Here is a 7,042-nt window from a genome sequence, read left to right on the forward strand (position 1 = left end):
CCCTCAGGTCAAAAATCTTTGAAAAGATTTCACACACAAACGCTCAGATTTGTATCTCTGCCGCGCATTTCAATCAATGTATAAAAGAGAAGAAGGCAAATTCACACAGTGTGAGGAGTCTTAGAGGCAGAAGATCGGGAGATTTTTCTTTTTTTTTCTGTCAAAAGGCAGCTAAATGTTTTAATCATGCCCTAGTAGATCTGTGCCTAAAGCTACTGAGCACAATGACTGTGTGCTTTGGAGCAAGAGATCAGAGACAGCAGCAAGGACGATGACGTCTGTAGCTGTAGTTATATAACCAGAGCTGAACATTTTGTCTGTCATAGTTGCAAGGTTAAGAGGGTGACATGAATACCAGTCATAGTCTCAAGAGTCATGTGCAGCATACTGTCATATTTCCACTCGCTCAATGAATCCAAGTTCACAGAGCAAGGCATTCAAGTAGCGCAGTATGGAGGGGGATAACATGTTTTATGTTAATAATCAGCATCTCTTCTGACATTTTACCTCTGGGCTTAAGAGGCTTCCAAAAAAGCACAAATCTCCTGACTGGAGATTTACCAAACATTTACTATTGAAAAAAGGTCTGCCAAGGTATTTCAGGCCCGAAATCCAGATGTTGCTTTAACTTTGAGCAGTAAGGGTGATGATGAAAGAGAGTGAAGTACGCACAGATTTTGCTCATCAAAGCACGTTCCCTCCATGACGGAGTGGTTTCAGGTTGAACCATACAGATGGATATAAAGACAATAACAAAGCATCCGAAAATTTGACTCGTTCTAGTGAATATATCAAAGTCGAGCATCTTGATAGCAGCCACAAAAGTATGAGTGGAGGATAAAATCAGATGTCAGATTCGCAATCGAATCGTGAAACACCCAAAGATTCCAAGTCCTAATTATTACCGTTGATAAACGTTATAAAATCTGTTTCTTAAACTAACTTTTATTACTTATATGTTTCTAACTATAAAGTATAAGATTTTTCACATAGTAGTTTGTCTAACAATGTATATTTTTGTACAAGATCATCGACAAAACATGAGATATAAACATGTGATGTCCAGTTAATGCCCAACTCCACAACGTTACTTCTGGGGAATTTCTGTGCTTACCTTGAATCTGAGTTTAAGATAAGTACAAATGAATTATATGTGGACTCACAGATAGAAGACGTCTTATGTCTGGCTTTCAAATGAAAAATATTTGTTCTAAAATAAATTGCTGTTTCTTCGTTTCTAAACAATGTCGTAAAAAAGGGAAAAAGTGTCACAAAGTGTCAAGATACACTGTGTCTTTTTTTTTTATCTTGGGAAGTGGAGGCTGTAGTTTCAGGCCATGGAGAAAACAACCCAGCAACAAAGAAAGCAAATGCTCATCCAACATTCAAACAGGCCTTGTGGACAAGTGGACAATCTACCTAAATGTGTTCAAAACTTGAAATGGTTTTGTGGGCTGTTAGTGATCACTGAATGTGTAGGGATGCTGTTTCAGATATCAGGATTTTAATGTTGGTCAATCACTGTGTCTTTCATGTTGACTTTGCCACGTTAGCCCATGGATTTTTTTTTACTGAAATCCATTAATAAGTCATATAACAGTATTAAACATTGTTTAACCATCCACAAGTGCCAAGTCATAGCTTTATTGTCAAAACAAAAATGTTGGGGGCACCAGCGGCCTAGAAACTAGTTCACGTGCCCCATGAGGCTGTAGTCCTCGAAGTGGGCGGCATGGGTTCAAATCTGACCTGTGGCTCCTTTCCTGTATGTCATTCCCCCATTTCTCTCTGTCGCTGATTTCCAACTCCAACCACTGTCCTGTCTCTACAATAAAGACATCAGAAGCCCACAAATAAATCTTTATAAAAGTGTTGTTCTTCCTTATCTTGCATAAGCACCAATCTAAGGCTGTGCCATGTTCTCTGTTTAAAGCAGCACTATGTTGCATTCAATTACATAAATATTCTGTACTTAAGTAAGTGAGCAAAAGAAATATCGAGAATTTCCCCCTTCAAAAGCACAAGGAGACCTGATAATGACACTTGACAGTAAAAATGATTATGATCACAGAGTTAGACACACGTGTAAAGAGGATAGAAAAGTTATATTAAAGAAGATTTCTGTTATAGAATATTGATTTTGTTTAGTCTCTTGAACAGTGCCTGCTTGTGTTTAACATTGTTCATTACAACTGTCAAACCTGTCCAACTTTAACTGGTCAAGACAGAGCACTCCAGGAATTGCCTTTCTTGGAACAGTGCAAACAGGCTCTGAGAGCCTGCCAGACAGCTTTCAAAACACCGAAAAACATCAGGAACTATTGTTACAGAACAGGTTGTCAAGGAGCATGACAATTTCTTCTGATGGAAATAAATGCTTTAAATATGTTTCTATATAAAGTCAGAGTGCCTGTTTCTTATCTCTCTAGGCTGTTTCTAAGATATCACATATAAGTGTTCACTGTATTGTTGTTATAAATAACTAGGATTGCCTCTAATGTTTAAGTCTGGTATTTCTTACTAAGCTGTATGAAGAGATGTTGAAACCATTCTTGTCGAGTGTAGTTCCCAGACACTTAATCATGCAATAAACAGTGTAAGATATTGTGATAGGTTGTGTCACAAGATCATGTTATTCCCAAGAGAAACTATTGTCATAGAAGTGTAAAAGATGCCTATAGGCTTTAGGTACTGCACAGGGGGAAAAAAAAGAGACAGGTAACATGAGAGTTTACATGTAATACTTAACCTATTTTTTACCATGATTAATGGTTGATGCATTTCTAGAGAAAAAAGCGTCAAGTTGAATCTTTTAAGACAACATATAACACGTCTAAATCAGGTCTCTTCACCTTCACGAACACCGGCATTACTTTTTAATTTCTAAAGCAAGAAAAAAACTGATGTCACTATGGATAGGTAGGGTTGAAAAATTCATACAATGTTAATATTAAATATGGGTTGCTCACATATATATAAGAAAGGTAAATGGGGCTTTGTAATTTGCTACCTGTGATGTTAGCCAACCTGATGTCAGATTTCACTCCATTTCATGTGTGTTTGAGATGAATCAACATGGGTTGTACATTCAACATTCATTCTATGTGGAGCGCCGCTCTGTCTTCTTAAAGAGACAGGAGGTGGAAATGATCCCTCTGCTGTTGTAAGGCCCTATACACCATTTGTGCATGCCCAGTCACACTAAGCAGCTCTAGCAATATTCAGACTAGTGTTCAGTTTAAGCTTGCAGGACATGGCCCAGTAACCTACTTTCCCCACAACATGCTCTGTAACATCAGAGACGAGGCTCTGTGTCATCAGTTAGCTAACCTTCACCACCCCATAGCTTCAGCAAATAAGAGGCAAAACCGCAGACACAGCAATGCCTCAGCAAAAGCAGAATACAAATGATCAGGTTTTATCTCAAAAAAAGAAAATCTTCTTGAGGCCTCTGACTGTATTAACTCTTAAGGTGAAATGAAATGCTGTAATAAAGTGATATGATTTATGTATTTAAAGACAGTGAAGAAGAGGAAAAATAAAATCTACAGAACAAGAACAATTTGGCACAGAGAAGAAAGAATAATAAAGAAAAGACAACACAGAGGAATTGTGATATGAGACAGGCTTATTACGAGGTAGATATTCATGGTTGTGTAATGCTTGTCTGGTAATCATGTAATTGGTTCAAGTAATGAGTGAACTCTTTTATAATAAGTCGGTAATACTAAAAAGTTAATTCACATTATGTGACATAACAACATCTGCTTGTTATTGGTAATTATAATAATGAGAAATATGTGCCTACATGTAGTGTTGCTTATGTATCAAACAGTATCTCATTATAGCTGTTAATGTGCAAAGACATCAAACTCTTACATTTAAACATCTAGATCCAAATATTTGGGGGCACCAGAACAATGCCTTGTGTGTCTCCTTTCCTTACACTATGTCTGTTCAACAGCCTTTAATGATGAAACTGGAAACAGTTCACAAAGAGATTCTGAACATCTAGACTGAACTGTGAGTTGATTTTTTGATTAACAGATTTTCTGATTACATGTCACTGGTTCTTGTTTGAAGTGTAACCATACACCAATATAGATCCATATATGGATTCAATGATCAAAGGTTCAATAGAAAATAATAGATTATTTTTCTTCATTTATTCTCTGAGGTACATAGAGGGCTCTAACTCTGTACTGAACTATGTAATAATATTTTATTATCCTTTTTACAAGTGTGAGTTGACATAATGTCACTGACTGTATAATATTAATATAATATTAATCACAGATCACTGAACTGAATCCAGTCAAAATCATATTGTGACAGACTTTACCACCACTACCAAAATGTGTCCGAAAGGTGGATATATTATTGTATCATGATGAAACTTAGATGATTAGACCAATGTGTAGCCCACAATGTAAATTCCAGTTGGTAATGTTCATTCCCACTAAAAAAAAAACATCAAAGGAAGATGACCTAAGACATGAGACGTGCCCAAATGTTAAGCAGTAGCCTACAATGTAAAAAAAAAAAAAAAGGAGCATATGAGTGAAGTGAACACCCAGTTTAGTCACTGAAGGAGCAGCCCGGCCTGTCCCACTCAGCTGTCAGCACACATCCTCATCACTATTCATGTCTGATGGGCCAGCCTCGCACTGACGCAGCATGCCGGCACAATGGCTCGAGTACCGACATTAGTATACGTGGTTTTATGACGCAGAATAATCGCTTGACAGTGACTCCTGTCAACTTCAGCACCGGTACTTTTTGGCACTATCAGGTCCCCTTAACAAAGTGACACAGTTGCAATAAACTCGGCTTCAGCCAAGAGTTTGGGAAGTTCAAATAGCCTATTTTCTTTTTCGTGTTTAAAAAGCCGGACAGTATGGTTACCCAAAACTTAACAGGAATACTGGTTTCCATCATTGTCTGTAAAGGTTTCCAGGCAGGTAACTAGGCTACAAACTATGATTTATGGCTCTTAAGAAAAATGTCATTCTATATAGCATATAGTCGCTTCATATGTGTTGTTTGGTAGTTAACAGTCATGAAAATATTACACCTATTAAGCATATTCTACGACTAAGTGAAAGAAAGCAGACAGAAAACTGCAGTATAAGTCCGTTATGCGTTTATACGTATAAGAGTTGTGTTGTGTTATAAATGTTATCTAAATTAAATGTGTTCCCGTTACGGTTCAGCTTGAGGCAACATGACACAGTGAGAGGACCGATCCGTCTGCACGGGAAACACACAGCTGGAAACTTACCTTATTCGGTGGGAGAAAGGTCAGATGAATCCAAACGGAAACATGTGGAAAGAGCCGACTGAAAAAACGCGTCCTATATTCCAAAAAAGTTGCTGTGAGATGAAACTGTGCCGCCGGCTCGGTCTGCAAATCACTGATACCGACCGGCGATATGTTGGGGGTGTTTACCTGTTAAGAGAGTGAAGATCCTTATCGCCTCACACCTCAAATTTGACTTTATCGTGTAACTGACTCCTCATAAAATCACGTCTCGTCCACATGCACAGATGACGGCTGAATGAAGGGGTTTCTGCAGCCAGAGAGCGTCCACACTGACAGTCCCGCCCACTGAACTATATAGGCTACTAAGTTATGTGACCATCCATGTGTGTGCTTCTGGGTTTCTGTACGTGCAGTGGTGCTGAGTTGGGCTTTAAAATGCCCTTTGAGTATATAGAAAATTAAAATACGCTCCAGATATTCTTTAAAACATCTCAATTATTACTGCCGGATCGGGCAAGCATTCAACAGGTTATACAAGCACTGAATATGGCTGCATACATGTTCAATACACGGGTGTAGCCGACTGTGATTTGTGTGCATCATGCCTTGAAAGGTGATTACAAAGCTGGTCATTCAATGCTGGTATATGTGGACTGCTACTGACCGGACATATTGGTAAAATGTAAAGGCAAGTGCATGTGAGGTTGTGTGATGCACCGGGTCCCCCAGGTATACGCTCAGGCGCCACCCTTGGGTCAACCAGTGTACATGCAGGAAGATTTGTCTACAGAGTCTAAGTAGCCCAAGATGCAACAACACAACGTTGAACTGCTAAAGTTCAAGGGGGAAGTACTTAAGTAATAATATTATTGATATAATGTAGGCTACTTTGATCAGCCCAATCGTGTCTGTGGACATATAAGACTACTTTATATGTAATACAAATAGGCTGAATTTATTTGTCCAATAGGACCAAAGATGTTAGATGATGAAGCAATTTAAAGGGCGAAGAAAATTTATATAAGTTATCAAATAAGGCCATCAAAAAGTAGAAATTATTTTTTGAATTTTTAGATTTAGAAGCAGTAAAGACTGGTTCACTTATTGCAAATTAAACTAAAAAAAAAAAAAAAAAGACACTTCTCTGGATGAACTCTAGTGAACCATTAAGAAGACAAAGGCAAACAGTTACCAGTGAAATTATACAACTGTTCAACTTCATTATCTATAGGCCTGGAGGTTTTTGGCAGGGCTCAAGCTTGAAGAGGCAAGCCTCACCTTGATTACTTGATTTCTCCATTGCGGCTGCCAAGATGACATTTTAGTCTTTCATAACAGTTCGAGGTGAGCTACTTTGGGCTCTGATTGTTAGTATGACACACATTGTTAATGAAAGTTCAAATGTGGCAACTAAATAACAACTCTAGCATGCTAGTAAACAGGTTGTGGTTTGAGTGGTAAACCCCATGTTGCCTGAAGAGTTTTTGCATTGAGTCATATCTTCAAATGATCTGGCTTTTGATTGCTCTTATGATTGTATGTGAGTGTTTTTCATATTGTAGATATGGACAGCCAAGATCAGTTTAATGCAGATGTATCTTTTGTTTCACACCCTTAATAAACACTGTGTGACTGAGTAACACATATCCTGACTTGTTGTGCATCAAGCTTAAAAAACATTAGATCCTCACCCTACAGCAACTTTGTAGACCCTTGCTGAGAAATGTCTACATCTTCATACACCCAGCTGCAGGCTATCTGGCAAAATTAAGAACCAAA

At 38.1% G+C, this 7,042-nt stretch overlaps 1 protein-coding gene across 3 annotated transcripts in view; it reads right to left on the reverse strand.

Moving 5' to 3' along the window:
* npas2 (neuronal PAS domain protein 2) overlaps positions 1-5,549 on the reverse strand; it is a 43,932-nt gene extending 38,383 nt beyond the window's left edge. For 2 of the 3 annotated variants that reach the window (XM_065962815.1, XM_065962814.1), the window contains exon 1: positions 5,282-5,449. The gene's annotated coding sequence lies outside the window, so the exon portion shown is untranslated. Of the gene's footprint in view, positions 1-5,281 lie in introns of all 3 variants that reach the window. The other variant, XM_065962811.1, reaches the window with a different exon arrangement.
* Between the last annotated feature and the right edge of the window lie 1,493 nt (positions 5,550-7,042).

Source organism: Labrus bergylta, chromosome 14, assembly GCF_963930695.1.
Source record: "Labrus bergylta chromosome 14, fLabBer1.1, whole genome shotgun sequence".
In the NCBI taxonomy this organism is placed as follows: domain Eukaryota; kingdom Metazoa; phylum Chordata; class Actinopteri; order Labriformes; family Labridae; genus Labrus; species Labrus bergylta.